Genomic DNA, 26,342 nt, shown 5'->3' on the forward strand with positions numbered 1-26,342 from the left:
GGAACATCTCGTGTGTGGAGCTCCTGATCACTTTCTGGGCTCAGCGCTACCCCTGCATATATATTTTTAGCAGAGGCTGCATCTAACATTTTTTGAAAGTACAGCTAGAATGATAACATGTTTTTAAAAAAACAAATAGTTCAGGGGTGTTCCCAATACACTATTTTGGAAATATAAATTTGGAGTACAGTGAGAATAAAACACATGAGCCGAAAATCACTGAGCTGAACACACTACTTATCTTGGCAGAACTGACAGAAGGCTCGGGAACTTCAGCACCTTCCTCCCCACCATTATTTCCATCAGCCCCTCCAATTTTAAATTAAACTCCAATTAATTAAAATAACAATGGCAACATTTACTGGGCATCTAGTTTACTCTGTCAGCCCAGTTCTAAGTGTTTTATGGATGCTAACTTATCTATCCATCCCAATACCAGCAGGAAGAAGGCCTGTCTGCGCCTTCAATTTCCAGGAGACCAGACAAGGAAACTGAGCCACAAAAAGGTTATATAACTTGGTCAAGGTCACACAGGACCAAGTGGTGGAGCTGGGGTTAGTTGCTGCCAGTCAGGCCTCCACTCTCTGCCACTATAGGAGCCGTCGTTTTGATATGGACAATGAACTCTCTCTCACCTTATAAAGTGTAAGTTTAAAAACATTTTTAGAAAACATTACAAAACATTCAAAGTAAAAAAAAAAAATTGTACTTGCTTAGCAAACATAGCTTCCAAACTTGTCCCCTAGCTCCCCATTCAGACTGCCAACCCTGAGTTCTTCCTGTTTAGAAATTCTGGAGAACACCAACTTTTTAATTCTGTCACTTTTCCAACATTTACTCTAAACTTCCTCAGCATTGTTTTCTGGTGAAATAACCAAAATGTTTGCATTCAGTGCAGCAATCAACCAAAGGCATATTAGCAATCAGCAAACTGTTCCCCCCTAGGACAACTCCACATTCAACAAGGGCAAGACACAAATAATACAGACAACTGAGCTGGGAACTCATAATTCCAGGCTTTGCAGCCATTATGAGACGGTTTAAAAGCAAACTTGCATGAGAGATCACGGGGCTCTTTATAAACATGGTACCTGCCAGGAAGCAGGGCCACTTTCTCTTCCTTGGATTCATGTCCTCACACAGATGCTGACTCCATTGAGCCTCGGGTTTTACAATGCTTTTATGTTTTATATGCTTATCAGGCCAATCTTCTCCGGACAATAAAAATCTCTTAAAGGTACTAGAAATTTAACATTGGCTGAATTGTGTGGGGGTTTTTTAGTACTAGAGGGCAGGACATAGAGTCAAGCAGGCATGGGTTTGCATTCTGGCTTGGCTCCTTATGAGCTGCGCAGCCTTGGGCAAGTTATTGAACCTCTCTGACTTGCAGTTTTCTCTTCCATAAAATGAGCTAATTACACTTTATGGTGTCATAATGCCTAGTCAAGAGCAGGCATACAAAAAGTTACCTCCCTCTCATTCTTATCATGAAAGTTGTAAAAGTGAAGTTAGTTTTAAAACCAAGTCACACTCTTTAGATTTCATTTTTCATTTTTCTTCAGTGTGGGACCAGAAGGGTTCCCAAGGGACTCCCACTTTCAGAGGCTTCTGGAAACTGTTACCGTACAGAAGACTGTGAGCTCTCAGGAGAGAACGGGGGAAGTCTGTGTGGAGCGGACATTCAATCCAAACAAACTTCTAAAAACAAATTTGTTTCTAGCAAAACAAACCCACAAACCGTTTCTATGAATGTGAATTTTACAGGCCACCTTCTCTTACAATTTTTTCTTTACTAAATCCCTGATAAAAATAAAATTACGCTACTGGACATGAAACAAAATTTATGGACCACTAAAGCCATTTCTAGTCAAATCTCAAGAGTCTACACAAGCCCTTCAAAAATAATAATTGGCTCTTAGATTCCACATAAAGAACCTGGCCATGAGTAGCACTTACATTGCAGAATCTCAAGATTCAGCTTCCCCAGGAAAACTGTCCTTGAGTGGTGTGACTTGCCCCAGAGAGAGAGAGAGAGAGAGAGACAGACCTTGGTCAAGACCTCTTTCCCAGCCTACCTCTTGTTACTGTGCTGTTAAACTGTGGGCGACTGTCCAAATGGGAATGGCGACATCCTACCTTCAAAAATATTCCTTCTCATTTGAACGTAAAATCATACACCAATCATTTGTTCTGACATGGGAAGAGCTTTTTGTTTTTTAAGGGATGGTTGAGACAGCTAAAGGGTAGAGCTCCATGTGTTTCAACAAAGGGACTCTGTGGGCTGATGCACAGTGAGAAACTGTGCACAAAAGCTGCTCCCAGACCCCATAATTAGATGAGGAAAACGAGCCAGCATCCATAAGACTCATGCGTGGCCACATCACAACTTCCCCTTGTGTCAATTATCTGTACTGCAGAGACAGAGTTAACTGTCTATCCTGTATGCTCCCCACCCTTGACCACGCTGCAACTACCTGGATGCTTTCTGAGACAGCTGCCCTCAAAATCACTCCCCTGCTGATTCTCATTCTAGTATAGACATGTTTGCAAACCACTACCATGGTCTCTTCCACGATCAAGACTGCCTGAACCAATAATTCCTATTTCCTTTGAGAATTCTTTCTTTTTTCTAATGGAAAAAAAAAAAAGACAAGCTAATGTACCAAGTCCTAAATTTTAAACTTCTCAAGATGAGAAAATTCGAGGTCATAGTCCTTGCTGTGAATCCCCTTTGCCCTGACTTCATCATAAATATTACACCCAATCCAACTGATTATATTCAGAATATATTCCTGAGCAGAGTGTAAAGGGTACCCTTTTCAAAGACAGTGGGGAGAGAAATGCACCAAGATGTACACGAGGAGAAAAGAATTCTAAGAAATGACTTCCCCGTCCTTTGAATAATATCCTAGGAGATCTCCCGTCTTTGACCCCAACTTCACTGAGCCCCTGTTCTGGACTCAGCCCTACAGTCTTAGTTGCAAATTATCCACTCTTAGGCAAGACCTTCCCTCCTCCCTCCATTCTCCTGTAGCCTTGGGCTTCCAGCTCAGGCCACCTGTGCTCCCCACCTTCACCCCCAGGTTTCAGGTGGGCCCTCGTTGCTGAGGGTGTGACCCATAAAATACCAGTTGGGCAGCAGGGAGAGAGACACGTGGGAGAAAGGGTATGTCTCAAGGTCTCTCCAGGCCGGTTCCTGCCCACTCAGCCATCCTGGGATAGGTGGGGCCAGGTGATAAGCAGTTCTGAAACTGGCCAGCATCCAGACAGTCCCCCAACTCACAGAGTAGATTTGACAAGGCTGCACAAAGCAGGAAACCAGGATGCATGGGGTTTTAATCTCACCTCTGCCATTGCTAGTTCTATGACCTTGGGCAAGTAACAAACTTTCTAGGAAGAGCCTCAGTCTCCTTACTTGTAAAGTGGAAATTAATATTTGACCAGTATTTTAGTCCATTCAGGCTGCTATAACAAAAATAGACTGGGTGGCTTAAACAACAAACGTATTTCTCATAGTTATGGAGTCTGAAGTTCAAGATCAAGGTGACAACAGATTCAGTAGGAACCTGCTTTGTGGCTGCCTTCTGTGTGCTCTCATGGTGGAAGAGGAAGGACAGCTCTTGGGGTCCCTTTTGTAAAGGGACTTAATCCAATTCATGAGAGCACCACTCTCATGACATAATCATTTCACAAAGTCCTCACCTCCTAATACCATTATGCTGGGGGTTAGGATTTCAACACGTGAATTTGGTGCAGGGGGACATAAACATTCAGTCCACAACAACTAGACTTTTCATAAAGTTTTTTTAAAAGAAGTGCTCAGAGTTGGAATATTTTAATACAATATTAAATCTCTAACACTTAGTGAGTCTACTGGACACTGCCTGTCACTGACAATATGAACAAGTCACTGATTTCAAGGGGTTTATTCTAGAGGGGTGACAGAAATATGGCAGATAAACCTACATAATCCAATGTAATAATTAGTATGCTGGTTAAGGAGCATGCCACTAGAAACCCAGATGTGAAAAATTTAAGTCTGTCCAGCAGGAGGTACAGAAAAGAGCAAAAAGGTGACAGCAAGAATATTATCATCTAACACTTACAGAGTAGTATATGTCAGACACTGTCCCAAGCACATTATTTATATAATTTCAGGGGAGCCTCAAAACAGCCCTGTGAGGTAAACAGGTACTGTGACCCCCATTTTACAGATGAGGAAGTTTAAAGAATGCTATGGTCTGAATGAGTGCATCCCTTCAAAATTCATGTTGAAATCCCAAACCCTTTATGATGGCATTTGGAGGTGGGACCATTAGGAGGTAATTAGGACACAAGGGCAGAGCCTTCATGACTGGCGTTAGTGCCTATATAAGAGAGATCCAGGTTGTTCCTGACCTTCTGCTAAGGGAGGACCCAGTGAGAAGAGAAGAGAGATGACTATGAACTAGGTAGCAGGCTCTCGTCAATACTGAACCTGCCAGTGTCTTGATCTTGGACTTCCCAGCCTTCAGGACTGGGAAATAAATTTCTGTGTTTATAAGCCACCTTCTCAATGGTACTCTGTGATAGCAGCCTGAATAGACTAAGACAGAGAGGTAGTCACATGCTAGTGAGTGGCAAAGCCGGGCTCTGGTCCTGGCCTTGACCTCAAGACCTGGATCTTCACCTTTCGATGCTGCTGCATCTATTTAACTGTGAAACCATTTTGACCACTGCACGCCCCTGCCCCAGCCAAGACAAAGCCGAGCATACTTACATCTTATTCACATTGCAGATTAACACTCCTAGGCTGTTGTCATTGTTTTGTGTCTGTCTCTCCCATTAACTTGGTGGTCCTCAAGGGCAGGAACAGAACACAGTAAGTGCCTCTTAAACAGCTGGCTTTTAATAAATGTTCTCTTAATGGAAGATACAGAGAATGAAAGTATGCTAGGTTTCAAAAGACAGACAGGAATTCACTGGGTAGTTTAAATGAAACTTTCTCAAAAGTAGAGACAATACCTTAATCATCCTTATGTCCTCAAAGGTTGGAACTCATTATAGGTGCTTAATAAATGTGTAATAAAGTCTAGGCAGAGAAAATAGTGTGAAGAAATCCAGAGAATTTAAGGCTACATAGTGAGTATGGGTAACCTGGCCAACGTGAATCAACTAGAGAGGGTGTGTGTGCTTCTCAAACTATCTGTGGTAAAAGATCAGCTTTTTGGTTTTATTTCCAATTCATCATGTAGTTTTATAAACTGCAGTAAAAATGAACTGCCTTGAAGAATGAAATATAAAATGTAAGCCCAATTTTTAATGGATTCAAGAGATGCGAAATAACTGTCAAAGTGCAATAAAATGTCTAAATATGCACCCTCCACGTGTGCCCCTAGTTGCAGACTGTTAACAAAGAGTTCTTTCTGCAGACTAAGCTTTGTGTGGCACTGGGAGGAGGAGGGGGTGATGTGGAGAGCAGTAGGAAAAATGAGCTCTAGGCATGCTATTAAGGGCTGTGGGATAATAATGGCCCCTAGGGATTTTCTGTGCCAGGAACTGTCCTAAGTGCTCCACACACATTAACTTACATAAAGTCTACCACCTGTCTGTGAGGTGGGTGCTATTATCTCACCCATTTTAGAGATGGGCAAGCCAAGACACAGAGCAACTAAATAACTTTTCCAAGATTCCAGAACTCATAAGAAGCCATCCAGGCCTTGAACCTGGACAGAGAGAATGCCTAAGCACTAGACTTTGGGGAACGGCTAGACAGGACGTTGCATACTCAGATCTGTTTTAGAAGAATCACTGTTGGCAGCACAGAGGGCAGCAGTCAGTTAGGAAGCCATGGTGATAATCCAGCTGAGAGACAGTAAGGGTAAAGAACAGGCATCGGACTAGTTAGGTGTGGGTGCAGCAAGGGCTCGTGGGGGTCAGGAGGTCTGAGCTGAGCAGAGGTGATGAGTCAGGAGGGATTCCAGTTGATGCAGGGTTCAGAACATGGCATCTGAGGTGGATGGACACAGTGAGGTGACTTAGAAAGATAGGAAGAGAAGCAGGTTTTGAGGGGAAGATGATGAGATTGGTTTTCAACAATGTCTACCTAATTTGAAGAGTATAAGATAGAAAATCTGCACTTGTATCTTGGGAAAATTCTAGAGCTGTGATCTTAGAGCAGTTTATTGAATTTGGATAGGCACTATTTCTATTCCAGTTCTGTTAAAACACTCTCCTTTTCTCTTTCCCCCTTTGTCCCAGTAACACTTAAAATAATCTAAAAAGTAGAAATTTCCCAATGCTGAACTTTTCTCCTTTTGAAAATCATACACAGTATATAAAAGGGTTCTGGTTACAAATTCTGATTTCAGGGGGAGGTGGGTTTCCACACCAAGCAATTCTCAACATCAGCCTGGCTGTCCTACAGTTCAACTCAATTCTGACATTGTGTACCCAGATACAGCACCAGATTCCACAGGTTAAGGACTCAGTCCTACAAGACACCCCCCGCACTCACCCCCACTTCAGATGCCAGTTGCAGGCCCAGGTTATCAACTATACTTCTTACCCACCCAGTATAGTTTTGAGGTTCCTATGACCTCCTGTCCTTGTGTTCCATTCATTTGCTGGAATGGTTCATAGAACTTAGAGGAATATTTTATCTACTGAATTACCAGTTTATTATACAAGGATATAATTCAGGACAACCAGATGGAAGAGATGCACAGGCCACAGAATGGAGGGAGGGTGCAGGGTTTCCAGGTCCTCTCCAAGTTCACCCCTCTCCCTGAACCTCTAGGTGTTCACCAACCCAGAAGTTCTCCTACCCTGTCCTTTGGGATTTTATGGAGGCTTCATCATACAGGCATAATTGATGAAATCATTGGCCACTGGAGAGTGATTCAACCTCCAGTCCCCTTCCCCTCCTGAAGGTCTGAGGGATAGGACTTAAAATTCCAACCCTCTAGTCACACTGTGGTTCTCCTAGGAACCCATCCCCACCCTAAGGCGTGGTCCAAAAGTTGCCCCATTTAACATAACAAATGACACCTTTATGAGTCTCTACACTTAAGAAAATTTAGGGCCTTTGTACCAGGAATGGGATGAACCACCTATATTTATTATAGGTCACAATATCACAATGTTGTTCATAGCTGTATCCCCACAGAGTAGGTAACTGACAAATATTTGTTGAATGAAAGAAAGATCATTTCTATGCTTTTGAAAAACTGAAAAATGGTTGAAGAGACAGGACTTTTGTCCTCAATGAGCTAAACAGTTAATAGCAGAGCAACATCTGAGTACTAGAAAGACATGTCACAGGGCAATGTCTCTTCCCGTGTTTCCTCCCCTCCTAGGAGGCCACCCCTGCAGCCCCGACACCTCACAGACACCTCCCCCTGTTGCACTTTTCACATAGTGCTGCCAGGGACTGTGGGACAGGTAAGAGCAAAGACTGCAGGGTCAGACAGACCTGGATTCAAAGCAAGATGCCACTACCACTTGCTACTGAGCTCTTAGGCAGCATTCAGCCTCTCTGAACCTGCTTCCTCACCTGTAAAGGAAGCCACTACTGCTTACCTTAGAGGGTATACCCAAGAGAGAAAGCATAGGTAAAGCTCCTAGCACCTATCAGTACGGAGTTGTCCCTCAAGGAATAACTATCACCATCGTTGTCAAACTAATGGCTGGCATACTGTTTTCTCTCAATTAGTGCTTGCCAAATGCATTTAACTGGGCAAATAACTTCAACTCAAATTAAAGGTGGTATTATGTAAGCACTATGATAATACTAATTACAATGATGACAACAGCTAACACCTGAATGCCCACTATTAACATGCTGACTGCATTATATTCATCAGTAGCTCCTTAATTCCTAAGCCAAAGATAATATTCCATCAATTCTAAGCAGCATACCCTGTTTACATTTTAACGTCTCTGATATCAGGATCACTCTTTGTGGTAGGCAGAATGGTCCCCCAAAGATGCCTATGTCCTAATCCCTGGAACTCTGACTTTGCAGATATAACTAAGGTTATAGGCCTTCATACAGGGACAATAGCCTGGATTACCAAGGTGAGCCAAATGGAACCAAATAAGCCCCTAAAAGCAGAGAACTTTCTCCGGCTATAGGAAGAGAGATGGAGCAGAAGAAGACCTCAAAGAGGTCCCAAACTTGAGAAGAACTTGTCAATCGCAGGCTGTTACTGGCTCTGAGTGCAAGGTCAAGTGTGAGGGCCAGGGAGGGGTCTGCAGGGCCGAGGGGTCCCCAGAGGACAGCCAGCACGGAGGCCTCCTCTTCGGAGCTTTCCTGGACCACTGATACATGTGGGGACTCTGGGGAAGAGGGTTTTTGCTGTTGTTGTGGGATATTCTTGGTGTTTGTTTGATGGCAATATCAGCTAACTTTATACAGGACTGCCTTGTATGAATTTTTAAAAGCCACCCAAGAAAACCATAGCCATCTTTTTACTAACCCGTGATGTCTCTTTTGATGGATTGCATTTTTAAAAAGATGAAAACTAATTTTATACTAACATAGTATCCTAAGTGCTGACTAAGTGAAAGATGAGATGGGAAGAAGAAAGAAAGACCTCAGAAAGAAAGATGGTTCTCCACCAGAGGCCCATCATTGAATCTTGAGCTCTGGCTAGTCTCCTTATGTTGTACGATGCTTTAACTTCACTCTTCTCTTTCAACCTTGGGAATAGAGTAGACAGTTCTCAGATGGTGAAATAAAAGGGCGAGCAGGAGCCTAATTCAGCAGGTTAAACAAAAAAATGCGACACGTATAGCGCTTTAGGAAGTACACAGAAATGGAAAACTCTAGATTTCTTAAAAGATTTTGCAGGAAATGGCATTGGAATTTATATATCTCAATCTCTCTTGTTTTTGTTTGAGAGGGAGAAATTCTAGAATAGAAGATCATCCTCATGATGGTTTTGGAGAAGCCCCAGTTTAACAATACCATTAGCTGAAAACTATTTATAAATCAGACATTAGCAACTGGCATAAAACCCTACTTTGCACTTCTCCTGATTTTGCACCGGCAATTTGGCACCCCACTCTACCCTTAGGCCCAAATAGGCCATCACATTCTTAAGTCTGTATTTAAAAGATTTCGACAGAGATGTAGGCAAGAGGCTTGCTTCAGGAGGAAAGGTCAATAAATGTCTGCAGGAGGACCAGCAGGTCTAGACAACACACAGGAAAAGAGGTACAAACAGCCCAAACCTCCACTTCACTCATAATTAGAAAAATTTAAACAATTCCAAGTTACCATTTCTCACCAACCAGATTAACAAAAATAAAAAGAGCTGGCACGCTTCTTGCCGGTGGGGCTGTGGGGAAGCAGCCACCCAGGGCACGGCCAGGGAGAGGGTGCAATGAGTCAACCCTTCCAGCCGGGGATTACTGGGCCCTGTGATTCAGCAGGCCTGCTTCTGGGAATCCTTAAGGTACACCTGCACAAAAGCAAAATGACCTATTACACCTTTATTTATTGCAGCCCTGTTTGTAATAGGGAAAGACTGGAAACAATCCAAAGGGCTCACAGTTAGAGGATTGGTCGGAATAAACTCTGATACACCCACACAGTGGAAACCTATTGGTCTGTTACAGAGTGAGAGACAGAGATCTCAGGCCATACTGCTAATTTTAAAAAGCAAGGCACAGCATAGTATCTATACGACATCACCTTTTGTGAAAGAAAGGGGAAGAATAAAAATACATGTTCTCATTTGCTTGTATTTACAAGTTGCAACCTGTAAAGTGTGTGGGAAATGCTTGGAGGGGAGCAAGATTTCTCCATGTTTACCTTTTTATATGGTTGTGAGGTTTTGGGGGACCATATAAATATATTACCTATTTAAAAAATGAAGACATCATTTTCACATGAGTGTGAAGAACAGGGCAAGATCCGCTTGGAAGACACAAAGCTAAGGAGGACTTCAGCTTGCAAGGGGTCTGTGAAGCCTGGGTTGTGAACTCACCTGTGAAGCCAGGTGAGTTCTCAGGTCGATATCAGGAAATCAGAGAAACCTGAGTCCAGAGTTCAGAAGGTGAGCACAGTACATGAAAAGGTTGATCTCTGCCCTGTTTTATATCACCTGCTGGGTGTGAGTGTCCCTGAACCCCTGAGATTACCTATAGCCAGAAGGTAGCCAGACAACTATAGGTGATCGGCAGGCAAAGACAAAAATGCTAGGATTACCTCCCAGGCACCATGACAGGGGCATTTATTCACTTTCTGGATTCGGACAGTAATGGCTGTAGTAAGCTGCATCAAATATTTATGTCAAAAAAGTGGGCAAAGTATGTGCTGGAATAATCTGCATAATTCAATGGAGAAATGTTCCTGAAAAGGTGAGACTCCTGGAATTTTGTAAAATCAAATCTTACTATAAATGCAAAAGGTGAGTTTGCTATCTAAAGAAGTTCTGTAGGGATCCTGGTTCGGAATTGTTATCTCCTGCTAGTTCCACAAGTTTTGGGAATCTGAGTTTGCCTGAAGAAGGCAACACTGAACCAGATGAAATGTGAAAGGTCTTCCTGTTTCTGCCCGTTTCACAGCGTAGTAAAACACTGAGGCCAAGGTCCTAAGTACAAGCCAGCACCTCTAGCCTCAGAACCACTGTCTTAGTTTGATCCGCCAAACATGGCTTATCCTACCTGTGCAATTGCCTCTCAGGACAGGAGCCAGAAGAGGAAGTTAATTCTGGAGGCTTTCTAAAGGATCAGCTTAAAAGGGAAAGCATGCAACAAGCGTCATCTGGCACTGAGGGGGACACACACAAACTCCTTTTCTGAGATTTTGGTGGCTTAAGCAACAAGGCCCTCCACTTTTTACCATGCACTAGAGATGTCTTTTCACGCAAGAAGCAGCTGCTCATAGGTAAGTTCCAAAGGCTCTTTCCTGCGTCACTATGCTTTGTATTCTATTCCTAAGAGAGGGCCCATAGCTGGTCAACAAATAACGTGAATCCCTTTGCACATTTCCTGGGTCACCAATGCCTTCATCAGGTGGGCTCCAAAAGGGGTGCAGGGATACCCGCATGTACCTGCAATACTTAGCATATTGTTAGTGCTCGACTAACAGTAAATAATGTCAGCAATTCCCCAAGTGCTGGTCTTCACCTGTTCCCTAAGAAATATGTGCAGAAGCGGAAGAAGCCCACCACAGGAAACATACACCACTGAACTTGCATTTCCCAGCAGATACAACCCATTTTACTTTTTCATTTAAAAAAGAATACTGGCTTATGCAATTCACTGGCAAACACTGCAGAGACCATGGTTTTATTCCTTCATTCCACTGGCATTTATTAAGCACCTACTGTGTGCCAGACTGCCAGCTCATGGCATTTAGAATTACTGAAGGGGCTGACTGTGGCTGAGGGGCTGTGAGAAGCACAGCTCTAGCCACACTGTGGCTTTGTGTGAGTTGGTAAAAGGCAACCCCCCAAACACCTTTAGCCCTGCAGGCTTGATGGTGTCAGAAAGAAGTGCCCCTTCCTGGAAGTGCAGAGGCATTTCTAGCCCAGGACTCATGGGTGTTCGAGCAGGGCTGAGCCCCCACTTGTTTCCTTGGCCAGGCACTCTTGTGCAGTGAATGAGGTATAAAAGAGCTCAGGGCAGCCCTCTCAAAAAGTCACAGTACAATCCTTCTTTCTGGCCTAACATCCAACCCTCCCTGACAACTTATCTGAGCAGCCAATCATGACCTTATATATCCATGTGAAGCCCCATGGTCTAATGTGCAGGCCCCATTCTAATATCTCAAAAGGTTTCTGTAGCCTAGGTACAGGACAGGCACCAAGTTTGCTGGTTTCAACACTTTCCCAATTTGCCCAAGATTCTGGTTGAATAAACCTGGTGTGATGGTTTTATATCAATAAAGTCCTCACTAAGCCTCAATAAAGTCCAAGAAGATTTTGGATTTTGATTCTATTTTCCATACTTAGCATTATTTAGCTCACATTGAGGGCTAAACTGTTGCTCCTCTGTAATAATTTCTGCCTGAAAAGCAGACAAAATTTGAGATCACTGTAAGCTGGGAATCTTAGTGAAAGGATCCCAGTGGAGACTGAGAGTTTAATGTCCTGTGCTTAAGGACATCTTGCCTAGTAGCATCTGTGGCTAAAAAAAAAACCTGATTATTTTATATTAGCAAAATTAAGATTTTACCCCCAATGGGTTCATGTGGGTTTTCACACAGCCATTCCAAATGAAGGCAACTCTCTACACATGGAATGCCAGTGTGGAGATGACAACTGATTCCCAGCCCACTCCAGTGAGCATTTGTGATGACACCAGCCCAAGTTAAACCAAAATTTAATGCTTTTCTCCTTGGTCAACCAAAGGGGATCCTATGTCAATTAGGTGACATTGACTGTAAGGGGAATGGTAGTTTGCTCTGTGAGAAAGCACACAGAATATAAGGCTTCCTGACCTGCTGGTTCCAAATTCACCTGCTTACAATCAATGAATAGGAAACATTACCAGTGATTCTTAGCAACTAATTCACTAAGGCAGACTTAAAAGAAATTCTTCTTTTAGCTACTAATTCTTTAGCGAGTTGAAAGTATTCAAAGCCTTAACAATCTGCAACACCCTGATTTTTATTATACAATAATCCTCTGAAATGCAGAACCATTAAAAGACAAAAACCTCCTTATCAGAGGATGGCAACCAGACAACAACTACACACTTTCACGATACCTGGTAAAGCCTGACATGACACACCAAATATTTAAGTGACATTAGAAATGTTTTTCAAGAGACTTGGCAATAAATGGAAAAATCCAGTTAGAAGTAACCTTCAGTCAAATCACCTCCACTCTGCCCTGGATTCGAGGCCCCTTGCTCAGTACTTTTCTTTCATACTCCTCAGAGAGGAAAAGTGGAGAGGACAGGACCTGTTGGATTAAGCTGGCTGTAGAACAGGACACAGCAGTCTAGTTCCTTCATCTGTACTCTGAAGGCCCTCTTTGGGAATGCAGAGAAGGCAGAGGTCGACTGAGCAGATCACTTCAGGCCTGCTGGGTTTCTGAGGCCATTTTGGAAGCTTCAGTTTCTATAGCTGAAGAGGGCTGAGCCCAGTCGAAAGGCACTGGTAGTTCTCAGGTGGGTCACCTCACACCTGAAAGGAGAACTCTCCTCCTGTTTCTCTTGGTTTGATTTATAGCTTCTGAACAGAACTCCCCCAGAAAGCCCTCCCCACCTTTCAGCGAAGCATCTCCACTGCAGCTCTTAGCAGAGTGCTTACTGAGTGGGATGCAGTGTCAGCAACTCTGGGTCAAATTCTGGTCTTGCCACTTAGGGACCCTCAGGTTCCTCATCTGTGCTGTTGTGAGGACTGAGCAAGATCTTACTATGTAAAGGGCTTAGACCTGCGCCCACAATGTAGACCAGCTCAATAAATGGAGTCACAATTGTGCTGTGGTTTATCTAACTTCTCTGTTAAACTAAGTGTGCTTATGTCTTCCTCATGAGGGAGGCATCTGGCAGCTGAAGGTGTTGTACGCACATAGCTAGCCTCAATGCAGGGCCTGGATCTGGGAAGTGACAACTTCCATAAAGTCAACTTGGTGGCCTTGGTTTGTATGTAAACCCCAATTTTAAACATCTCTTATGAAGAGAAAGCTACAAACTTCTGAAAAGGCCTTTCTTTTACTGCTAAACAATTTTCACTACAAAGGTTTTTGACTTTTAACTTACAGACCTCTTCAACTGCTATGCCATGTGGCGTTTTTCTAAAACAACAAAATCCTGCCATTTGTAGCTAGCAAACCAGAGTTTTCACTGAGTTTAACTGTCATACAAATGGGTTATTTTTATTATATATGCATGTTCATTGGGGAAAATGGGGAGAGAAAGTGGGGAAAGCACCATAATTCCACCATCCATCTGTACTTACTTCTAGACTTTCTTTACTATGCATAATATTTTTTAACCTAGTTGTAACTGTAAAATAATGTGCTATAACTGTGCGCACTGCCCTTCCCCTACTCAACCTATCATAATGTGATCTTCATGGATTACAAATTTTTTTTCAGTTCTAACAGGAAAATAAGAGAATTGATTTGTTGAACAAATTAACGTTGCTATCTATTTTGCATTTAAAAGATGCAATGTCAACTGCCTAATTATATTGTCTTACATCATAAGCACTGCTTGGCAGGACTTTTTAAATTACTAAGATTTTTACATTTTGGGGAAACATTACAATTTCATATAGTTGTTTTCCTGCTACAAAAATAAAAACCACTCATATGTAACACTTAAAAAGAGAAAATTTCAGTAAGTAATAATTAGTGTTAATATTTATTGAACATAGAATATGTGCCCCACACTGTTCTAAATGCTTTAGATAGGTTAATTCATTTATTCCTCCCAACACCTCTCAGAAGCAGAGAGATAATTAAGTAACTTGCCCACATTCTACACACTTAGAGGCATGAGCCAGGAATCCATCACTATGCTATCATGTTCTAAGAGTGAAAAGAATCAATAATTTATTCAATCAAGTCCTCCACTGCTTCAGAGTATAATGTCATAGGCAAGAAACAATTCATAAAAGCACTGTATCCTTTACAGCTATTCAAAAATATTATAACGCACCACCTCTGTGTCCCTGTGGAACAATTAGTAAAATGAGAAGTCACCTGTGGCATGAGCTACCATTCCTATCCATCCAGTCCTGTGCACCTGACATGCACTAAGAAGAAACAGGCGCTTAAAGGGGTTTGTTTTAAAGATGGAAGCATTTAAAAATTTCTGCAAATGATCCAATGATGTGATGAGTAGATTACCTGAATTAACTGAACACCCTTTTTACGGTCACAATGCTTTTACAAAACATTTATGAAATGCATCCAATCAGTCCTAAATACTTCTTACGGCTTATCTGTTGGCATTGGACATCAGTACAAGAAAAAGTAAATAAATGGATACCCTTGGGTCACATTTTTTCATACTTTAATTAAAAATCATACTTGGTTAATGATAAATACTTCTGTTCCTGGTTTAATTTCGTACCCAGGGCTAATAAACACAACTTAAAATATAAATTCTCTTTAAGTTTAAAATATGATTAATAAGATGTTCTGACTTCCTGGCTCTAAAAATACTGCATGACTGTAACTTCAGCATCAAAAGCATATTAAAACGGTCACAACATTAATCATAATTATTCATATAACTGTGGTAGAAACATTACATATGTACACAAATATTTTATAGATAGATATCTACTATCTATCTATAAAATCAGGTAACTTCTTTGAAAGTTAAAATTGCTCTGTCTAGCATTTCCAGGAGGTTCAAACTGCCACCTTGCAATTTATCCAATAGCCTGCTGCTAGAGTAAGGTAGATAAGCAAAATACCTAATAATTTTGAAATTAACTGTCTGTTAGCTGCAAAGTGTTTTCCAAAGATAAATTCATATGCTTTGATAAAAACCCTCAAGATAGAGACCACTATCATCCCCATTTCACATGTCAGACTGAAAAAGGTTAAATAATTAATATTCCCATACACGTTTGTCTCATACTAAAACCCACAACCCAAACCACTGTAAACTGCTTCTTTTCCAAATCAGGCCTCAGAAAAATGTATTTGCCTTCCACAGCCCTAAATTAAGCTTAAGCTGACATGTTAGAAAAAAAAACTTAAAACACCCAATACAAATCCAACCCAGTAAATGACATAATTCTAAATTTGAATTTTTTTTCTCTCAGAGAGTTTCAACATAAACAAAAACTAATCTGGCATTAGCTAATCATTTTCTCAAGTGTTTTGACTATGAAGCGCTTCACTGTCACAACCTGACAAATGACCCCTGTGCTTCAACAAGTGCCAACACGAGCCCAACACCACAAATCTCATTGTTAGAGAGCAAGTCTTTTCAGATGAGACTGGACCTTGCTAAACGGAGAATTTTTATAGTATTAATCTTTTCAGTCTCTGGTGAAACACAGATTCACCTATTTACATATTTCTACACAAACCTAAAAGCTGTCCAGTATCAATATCTAATGAATTACCTGGGTTAAACACAGTAAAAATACCACTGCATTTTTTATAAAATCTAAAGGCGCAGTCATTAGACTGTTCAGCATTTTTTGGACTTAAACCAGGGTTTTATAATGCTAATTAACTGTTAGGGAAGGCCAAAGGACTGTTTATTTGATCACAAAGTCCTTTTATCATTCAAGAGTCTGTAAAACATCTGGTTACTTTTAAAAAATTACATATGTGTGAATCGTTATGTTTGTCTATTGAAAAAGGGTCTTGTTAATACATACATTTTTTTTTAAACCGAACTAGTTCTGCACTTGAATGTGATTGTTTTGGCAACAGTAAATCCCAACCCTGTCATTCTTGGGCAGCCTGCCTTCCTGGTTCTCCTAGGTGAGTGAGGGCCGCCTTCCTGCAATAATTTACACCGAGAGCTGAGAAGCACCGGCAATGGTGAAGTCTGGTGACTAGCACTTTAAAAACAAAGCCAAACTCCGCTTTTAGAGAACACACAGACACAGACCCTGTCTCTGACAACATCCAAAAGATTCATTATAGACAATCTATTCAGATGAAGCTACAACAGCCCCAGGAAATGTAAACAGTGTCCGCAAAGACAGCAGGGGAGGAGAGGAAATAACTGATGGGAAGGAAGCTCATCATGTGAAGTTTGTCCAACTCCACAAGGTCTATAAATTCCCGGTTTGTTTCCACTCGGAGCAGCCATTAAACGTGCCCTGACACGTGGGCGCAGGGGACCTCCCTTCTCTCCGGGTTTTACTCATTTCCTTCTCTATACCCTTGTTTGTATACAACGACGCCCCGAGAGGGGCGGCCACAGGCTGACAGGCCTCATCAGCTCTTCCGTTTAGATTTCAAGTTGTCCAGGGTTTCACTCCACGGCGATGATTTAAAGAGAATCACGAGTTCTTTTTCGAAACTTATGAATGGTTTAAGTCAATTTTACAAGACACAAACATAAGGCGAGGGGCGAGTGAATGTCAGGAGACCTTAGTAACAGCGTGTTAAAATTACCTTTAATTGATATGCCTTAGTTAAAAATAAAATAAAGGAAGTCAGTCTTATATACAGTAAGTGTCCGGGCACTACTTTTAAACAAAATCACGCAAGACTCAAGTCTGAGCCTTAACGTCCCCATACCACCTGCAAATACAGTCTCCGGGTCACTAACTGGCCCGGGCCGCTCGCGGGATGGGATCTGGGTCCTCCTCTCAGAGACCCACTATTTCCCCGCTAGACCCCCAGCGCCGAGCCCGTCCCAGGGCTGCGCACCCGGCCGCCAGTTCCAAGAAAGAGCGGAAGAAAGTAGGGAAGAGGGGCGTGGCGCCCCGGTCGCCCCCCGACGCCGGCCCTAGTCCAAAACTTGGCACCGCCGCAAGCAAGGGCCAGGAACACCGGAGCCTCCAACCCCAACCGGGCCCTGGGCGCCCGGCCTCGCGCCGGCGAGCAAGAGAGCGGGCGGGAGGGACCTTCCCCCGCGCTCCGGCCTCGGGCCCAGGGTCCGCGGCTTCCCGCGCCCTCCGGCGGTCCAGGGCAAGCGCGCCGTCGGTCGCCCGGTCCCGCAGTCCCCCGCCCGCCTTCCCCCATCGGGTCTCTGGCGCCCAGCGCCCCGACCAGTCCCCGCCCTCCGGGACACCCTTCCCTCCCTCCCTCCCTCCTTCCTTCCTCCGTCCCCTCCCTCCATCTCGCTTCCCAGCCCGGGAACTCCGAGGCGGCCCCCGAGGCGGCCGGCCGACGCCCCTCGCCGCGCCCCTGTCCCCGCGAGGACGGGACCCGCCGCCGGGTGCTCACTCGCCTGCCGGTGCCGCGCCGCCGCCGCCGCCGCCGGGGACTCTGTCTCTACGGGCTCCTGGAGACGGCTCAGACCTCTCCTCCTCCTCCTCCTGCTCCTCCGGGGCGCCGGCTCCGCCTCGCTCCGGGTGGGCGGGGCGGGCAGCCCGACGGGCGGGGCGGCGGCGGCCGCGGCTCCTTCCTCCGGCCCTGGCCCTGCCTCCGGCCGTGCCGCCCTGGCTGCTCCCGACCTGGGCCGCCGAACCCGTGTCTGGTCGGGGTCGGCAGAGGGGAGAGGTCGGGAGCAGTGAAGCTCAAGCTCCGCAAACGTCTGGCTGCTTTAGCCATTCGCATTTTTTGCTTTTCCAATTCGCGGAGGCCCTGGGGTTCAAGGACTCACGACCCCGCTCCCCCGCCCACTCCGCCCATATTCCCGGGCCCTTATGGACCCTCCACGGGGCTGCTCGAACTCCTCGGAAGTTTCTTCGCGTGCTAACGCCTCGCCAACCCTTATGTCAACCGTCCCCTGGGCCGGGAATATGCTCGCTGCCAACCCCCTTCACAAAAGTTAGGCTCTGCTCCAGGAATTTCTTAAGAAAACAGTCACAGTAAAATTTAAAGGGCCCTGGGGCCACGGAGAGATTTCGTTTCCCAGAAAATGGACCTATTACTGCTGATTGTTCCATCTGAAGTACACCCACCCATCATGAGCTTCCTCTTCATCTCTCCCCCATGAAATTGTTTCCCAACGCCCAGTACCTGGTAGAGTTCGGTGCAATGAATTAATTGATTTGGTTGATCTTTTCTGGATGGATTCAGGGTAGGGTAGTTTGATGAGCCACTTCTGTTTCCACAGACTTCAAACTATCTATACATATAGCCATTCAAGGAACATTCATTGAACACCTGCTACTGTGCCAAGCATTGCTCTAAAGTTCATGGAAGACAGGGGGATCAAAAAGTCCAGGAAGAGTCTAGAAAGGGTCCAGAAAGAGTAAAAAAGACGGATGTACAGGAATCTAACAACTCAACAGACATCCTGCACATCCTTAGGTATCCTCTTTCTCATTTGACAGGTGGAGATAAAAGAGCAGTTGAGGCCAAAGTAGGTCAACTTAGAACCAGTGTGGGCAGAGCCCATACTTGAAATGGAGTCTAAAAACACTGGTGAGGGCTCTCTGTGTGTTGGGTGAAATCAACTGAGAAGTGAGTCCCAGCGAAGCCAGCAGCCAAGGACTGGCATGAGGACACTGTCTTCACTCTTGACCTTCCTCCTGATCCCTCCTCAAGTATTCTTCTTGGTGAAATCATCTGATAAGGCTAGAGAAGAGCTGTGGGTAGAGAAAGTTCATGGTGGATACCTTGCCTCAGGATTGTGGTCACAGCAATCTGTGGATTGTGGTAGTTGTTGGGGTGTATGCCACAGCCTACCCTGGGGAGCCCTTTCTTTCTTTCTTTCCACAGTGGTAGGAAATGCTTGACAGATTCACAGACATTCACATTTCCAAGGATACACCCTGAACAGAACAGCCTGATGCCAATAGAGACTGAGACTGTCACACACTGGAGTTTGTATCTTTGTCTGCAGACTGCAGAATAGACTCCTACAACCCGACCACTGATTTCTATTTCTGGAGCACATAATGTTACATGTACATAATCTCATTCATTCTTGCAAAAACCTGGAAACTGAGGTAGCAAGAACTTAAATGCTTTTTGAAGGCTTTCTAATTCAGTGCTATTCAAAGTATGGTCCATAGAACAGTGACAGTCTGGGAACTGTTACCCATGTGTAGTGGGATAAGTGTAGAAATTGAAGATGAGTGAGAAATTGAAAATTTATAGCCATTTGACCAAGTAATTATCTGCCTGTTAAATCTGATAACTAAAAATATGGCCTTGTATTTTACATGTCCTTTTTATTTCATTTTCCACATTATCCATTTTGTATTTATTATTGTATAAAAACATCAGCCTGTAACAGATTGAAAATAAAATACCATAGATAGTTTGAGAAGCACTGATCTAGTAGTAGCAGGAATAATAAGAGCTAACACTGCCCTAGAAGATGTTGCTTTAAATGCTTTTATGTGTACTAACTCTTTTACTCCTCCTAATACCCTGGCAGGTAGACACAGAGAGCTTAAACCATGCAGTCCATATGTGGCAGAGTCAAACCAATTTGCCTGGCCCCTGACTTTGCGCTTTTACCTACAGCCCTGGATCCAGTGTTCTTTCTACCATGTTGATGTGTCCATTCACATTTCATCTTCATATCCCCATACCTCCTATATAATTTTTTAATTTATATTTTTGATGGACTTACTTTTGTTATTTCTTACATTTTTTACTATTGCTATTAATAATTCCACCCATGAAATCATGGGTTTGATAAGCAATCATCAGTCTCTTACCCTGGATCCCACTGAAGTACATGCCTAATTACAGCAATTGCAGTCAGTGCTCTGCCACATCCCCTCAGATCCTTTTCCAGTTTCCTGCATACTGGCTCCAGGGTGCTTTCATTCCCACCACTGGCATCTGCATCGTGTCAGAGCACTACCCTCAGATGCAGAATTTACTTTGCCTGTGCACGGGACATCTGGAAGTGCCTGGGAATTCATATCCTCCACCCCCACTCCAGCCTTTAGCCAGGGGCTGGGGAGTATGGAGGTACACATACTCCATCGGGTTCCTTCACCTCAGCTAGGGACAACTCTAGGGTGGATTTCCACTGCTTACAGAGCTCCCTGTGAGATTGGGCCCAATTCTCTCCCCTCCCTATAGCACATCATTTGGTATCTCATTCTTGCCTGCCCTTCTTACTGTTCTGGGTTCCACTTCCTACTCCCCTACCAGCATGTCCTAGGAACATATCCTTATCAGGACAAACTATGGGATTTTTAAAGCCCAAAACAAGATAGAAAAATGTCCATAAGTTATTCAGAATTTCAAGATGGCAACAGCAGAGTATTAAACCAAGTTTGGGGCCCTATGTGACTGTACAGGTGTGTGCGACTCTATAGGTAGCATGTCAGAGAAGCTGGCCTGGATGCTAATAAATCGTTTTCACTTGTGTCCTATCTCAGGGTCTGCTTCTGGGAAATCCCAAGCTAAGATAACAACTATTAAAGTAAAAATGAGCCCATCCAGTGCTACCAAAGTCATCCCATAGAACACAGTGGTGGTCAGCATCCCACACCTTGGTAGGGGGTTGGGTTAGGTCAGGTTGTATGTAAAAAGAGCCTTAGGGATAGAAAGAGGTGTAGCAGTTGTGAATGGTTTAGGTTAACGTGATAATGAGGCACAAAGCCTGGGTTTTAGTCCCAATTCTGAGAGGTACAAAGTGTTGAACTGGGTAGTAGCTTAGCTGGAGTTACATGGAAACACCTTAAATGAAGCTTTATTGGTAAGTGGTTGAAAGATACACCTGTAAAGAAGTGAAGCTGGCAGGATCAGGCAGGAGAAGCTGCCTGTGAACATAATTATAGCTGCGCCTACAGCCCAGGGGTACTGGAATTAGATATCTCTTCAGAGTTAGAACGAACTGGGTCCAGGGACTGGGACTTTATATCTCCGTCTTCTGCATTCCTGGGAAGATTTGTAGCTGTGGACAGAGCCGTTCCCTTAGGGAAATGCCCACTGATGCACACAGCTGTGAGTGGTCAGGAGCCAGTATCAACACCAGCCCAGGAATAGGTGTGTCAGACCTGAACAGAGGACCTGGGAGAAGCTCCACCTGTATCTGCTGTAGGTGGGTCAGCCCCAGTTCTCCCTTAGGCTTACAGTCAGTTGTAAAAGGAATATTCAGCCCAGCCCAGGAGGGCCTGACTCCTTGGGCTTACACATAGCACCTGGGCAATTCTTAGTCACTCTTTACCTTCCTCATACTAGAAGCCCACTTAATTTATTGTTTTTCTTTCTTTCTCCAGACTTCTTTTTTAACTCTTTTTTCCTTCCCCTCTTATGTTCTGGTCCACCTATTTTCCACCCCTCCAATGGCATTCGAGACAAACAAGTAAGTAAATACAAATAAATAAATAAAACAGTTGCTGGAAAGAGTGGCCATGCAATGAACTATTATGCATTATGATATGAAGCCTTTGAGATTAAGCTTGCTGCTGACAAGCTTTGTGAATTTGGGGTAATCATTTAACTTTACTGGCCTTTGGTGGTCTTTAAGATAAAGAAGCTACCAGAGAATCATCTCTAAAGCCCCAATTCTATAGAAATTTTTTAAAAGCAATGACTTGCTCTGCTTTTTAAAACCCCTCATGAAGCAAGCAAGAGAAGTGGTTTTATAACTCAGGACAACTGCTTTTTAAAATTAGTTGCATTTGATATGTAAGAAGCCATACTTCTGTGACTTCTATTCAATATTCAATAAGACCCAGCTTGTGGGTGATCTGGTCTCCATAGACTTCAGAAAAGTGTTTATGAAATATCAGCTTCGCTCCCTAAGGATTTTATGTATCCTCTTGCACATGGCCACACTCTGCCTGAACCTGCCTTCAAAGTTATGGAGAGCTACCTCCTTTTGAATAGGTTACCTGGGTAAGTGTTTCACAAACTGGTTTTTCTGCTCAAAGGCTGCCATCTTCCCGTGTAGAAGTTAGGTCAGGGAGAAGCACCCACAATCTTGGAAATCCCCAAGTAGCTTGTTGAAACGTGTATCGCCACAGCCAGCGGCTATGATCAAAACTCTGCTTACAGATCAGTAGGCAATTCCACACAGCTTCATTTCAAATGGATGGAAGCCTTCAGAGGCCTGGGTGGGAGTGACCCAATATTGAGGCACTAACTCAAAATGAGCTTTCTAGCATAGCTAGGCCCTCTAGCTCTGAAAAGCAGAAGTTCCCAGGCACTGTTGTCTAGAGGTTATATATATGGTCTCAAAAGTTAGCAAATTTCCCATTGTTGGAGAGGTTCAACCAGTGATCATGCAGGAAGTAGAGAGATAGAGGCTATCAGGGGAAGCACCCAAATGTCCACCAGAGTATATGGGATACCTCTGTCTAAGGATTATATGAAAAGATGATGTGGATCTAAGTATACTCACTTAAAAAGATGCCCTCAATATAATTTTGAGCACTGAAAGCAAGTTATAGAAGAATATGCATAGAATTTCTCACTCGTGTATCAAAAAGCACACACACACACACATACACACACACACATACACACATACTATACAAGGCCTGGCATTGCTCAGACTGGCATTAGTTACCCTTGATGTTTGGCAAAATGTTAACATTGATTTTCTTAGAGTGGTGGGATTTCAGGTAACTTACAGGTTTTCATCTTGCATGATTTCTTTTATTTTACAGTGAACAGATAGTTTTTCTATGAATAATGTAGGGTTTTTCTCATATTAAAAACGTATCTGTTTTCACGTAATGAAAAGAAGAAAAGAGACACTGTGTAGACCAGGAGTTGGGAAACTATGGCCAGAGAGCCAGACAACTGGCCATCTGTTTTTGTAAATAAAGTTTTATTAGAATGCAACCACACCCATTCATTTACCTAGTGTCTTTGGCTGTTTTTGCTTTACAATGGTAGAGTTTAATAGTTATGACAGAGACCTCACAGCCCACAAAGCCAAAAATATTTATCTGCCTCTGTAGAGAGAAAGTGTGGCAACCCCTGGTGTAGACAAGTAGACTAGAAAACATGTTCAAAATGGTGAACCGCATCCTAGATCTTACTAATTCCTCAGATTTCAATGTATCTCAGTTTTCTATTTAAAAAAATGTGGTCTGTATATCTGAAAGTTCTGCGTAGTGAAAGTTACACAGCACAGTGGGAATACTCCTCCCGCTCTGTCCTCCTTCCTCCTGCTCTTCCTCTTCCTTCCCATTCCTCCAAGGAGATAAGGTCCCCCCTAGTGTTCTCCATTCTGCCTTCAGATGCTGTTCCACTTGAGAGAGGGGTAGGTGGAGGACTGAGGTTCCTCCCTCCTTCTGGCTTGTGTTCTCTGAGACAGAATGATTGAGGACATCCTGGGCAAAATAAATTATCCTGGGAGAGGAGGGGTGAGGTCCCAAAGAACAGAGCCAAGCCTGGATGGAAAAGCCAGGAGAGTGTGGAAGAAAGGAGAGTGTCAGGCTCCAGGGGAAAGGCTGTGAACTGGGTGGGGCAAAACCCCTTTTTAGCCCTTGGTCCTCCATAACACTCTCCTCCAGTTTTCCTAGAAGCTTCCCTTCCCACACAATCCCTCCGGCCTCTGGGTTCATAGTGGAGGTTTGGCATTTTTCTCCTTCCCTGCCAGTGGTACCCAGCATCAGTGCTCTCACTTACAGAAGCACACAGGCAAGGGTAACTAGTGTCAGTCTGAGCAGCGCCAGGCCCTTACTCATGTCCACAGCTCGGCCAGAAGAGCTGGATGCTGGCCCTCAAGGGGGTGTACTGAGATGCTAAGTGATAAATGGTTCGACAGAAACATTCTCTTTGTCAACTACACACTGCAGTCCTTCCCTGAAGAATATGTAAAGCTCCTGCAGGGTCAGAAAGAGAAGCAGCCTGGTAGATGATGATTAGGTTATTCATCCATCTAGCCTGTGCTACTGGCTTTTGACTCAGACACAGTCAACCCTGTAGACCTGTGAGCTAAATTGTGATGGGAATGGAAAGTATTCTCTCTGGCACTCTGATAACAGACCTGCTAATTTCATTTAGCTGTATAGTCTGGTGAGAATGGAAAATACCAAGCCTGCAACCTCGGTTACTCCAGTTCACACTGCATGGTTCTCAAAATATCTAAAATGTTTTTCAGCATGTGGGGGAATCTCCGAAAATATGATTAAAATGCTCAGTTTTTTATACCTCAGTGTTACTTTAGAAATATTACTCTACAAATCATTTAAATACGGATTTAAAATCTTGGCATTGTTGTTGGTAGTACTCTATTATCTCAGTATTTTAAAACTTAAAAATGTGGACTATTTCTGTCTTGAGACCACCCCATCTTGAGACTACATATCACCTTAAATTTTTGAATATAATAAAGGTACATTAGCTTAAAGAGTGTTCTGGCCACATTCCTCTCCTGCTTAAATCCTCCCCAGGTGTATTATCACTGTTTTCTTTCCTATTTCCTGGGTTACTAGGATTAGTCTTGTAGGTATTAGTCATGTATGGTCCCAGTACCAATTTGGGCATAAGTCTTCCTCCAGAGGTCTCTGATGCATGGTGCCGGAAATTTTGCATTCTTATTGATAGCCTTGAGCTTGCTCTGGCAGATAGTTAAGTTACTTGAGAACAATTTATCCTTTTAGGTCTCACTTTTAAAATTTATTTGGCAGGATTGGAGCAGTTACCACTCTAGGGCTAATTTTTCCCCCTCTTGAAGCAAGTTATGTATGTCTACCCAATGCTTCATAAATCTTGAGGTTTCCAGTCTGGATGATGGGTAGAGGCACTATTTCTGGCCCTGTGTCAGCATCAGCCACTGTTGCCTCTAATCCTTACAGATGGCTCTTTCCTGCCTTAATTTGCATGAGTGCATCATCACTAATCATATTTATCAGACATATCGTCACACTCAGAGAGGACCTTTGCTAGTCTCCGGGTTTTCTTTCTGATCAGCTCTCTCCTCTCTTGTGCTCCCTCCTATGAATTCCAGGTGCGTTGATCTCCCTGAGCTCTAATCTCCATCTTCTCAAGTTGCCCTCCAGGGTCTTTCTGAGTCCCCCTCTCTGCTGGGCATGGAAACTCATTTATGGAAGTAAGCTGGGGGACTTGTAGGACTCCCCTCATTTATTTTCCATCTCTCAGGGTCACTGTCCTTTTCTCACCTGATGTATAGTGTTTTGCATATATATTTGTTGCTTCATATATTTAGTCTGTTTTTAGGTTGTTTCAGGTAGGAAGATAAAACCAGTTTCTTTAATATTTCTTAACTGTAAGCAGCAATCACCTGTATTAATCTAAACCATGCATTATTCCTCTTTTCCGCTTATCATTATCTAATAGTGTTTTGTACACTTATTTTTTTTATTGTCTGTCTGCCTCATCAAACTATAAACTCCATGAGGGAACTTACTATGCCTATGTATGGTTTACTGTTGTATCCTCAGCTCTTACAGCATTGCCTGACACATAGCAGTGCTTAGTAAATATTGATGAATGAATGAAAACTAGATCAGAGCCAGATCATGGGAGACTTTGCATGCCAAGCAAAGAAACTGAGTAAGTTCTGTTGAGAGCAGAGGCTCTTATTCTGGGACTAGAAGGACATATGTCAAGTTCTATTCATTTGCAGTTTGAGGACATTGTGGGGTGCAATGCTGGAGACTTCCCTCAAGCTATTCTGTCTGCAAATCTGCCAAAGTTCTTGGTAGATTAGGTCACATTTTGGAATCTGCTAGGAATTTGGGAACCTGGCAATAATAATGAATCTTGCATTTGACCCTGCCTTTTAATCTGATTGGCTCTAAGCCCTTTACAAATATTTATTTTGTCTCACAGTGGAGTTGTCACTCTGACCTCTTTTCTTAGGCTGGTAACACTGGGAGTATTCATCACTTCTGTCCCATAATAGCACGCTTA

General features: G+C 43.4%; 1 protein-coding gene across 2 annotated transcripts in view; it reads right to left on the minus strand.

The window, feature by feature from the left end:
* GNG12 (G protein subunit gamma 12) overlaps positions 1-18,110 on the minus strand; it is a 123,647-nt gene extending 105,537 nt beyond the window's left edge. The window contains exon 1 of one of the 2 annotated variants that reach the window (XM_037024347.2): positions 17,817-18,110. The gene's annotated coding sequence lies outside the window, so the exon portion shown is untranslated. The remainder of the gene's footprint in view (positions 1-17,816) is intronic. The other variant, XM_037024346.2, reaches the window with a different exon arrangement.
* Positions 18,111-26,342: the final 8,232 nt, after the last annotated feature.

The sequence above is a fragment of the Manis javanica genome, chromosome 4, assembly GCF_040802235.1.
Source record: "Manis javanica isolate MJ-LG chromosome 4, MJ_LKY, whole genome shotgun sequence".
Taxonomy (NCBI): domain Eukaryota; kingdom Metazoa; phylum Chordata; class Mammalia; order Pholidota; family Manidae; genus Manis; species Manis javanica.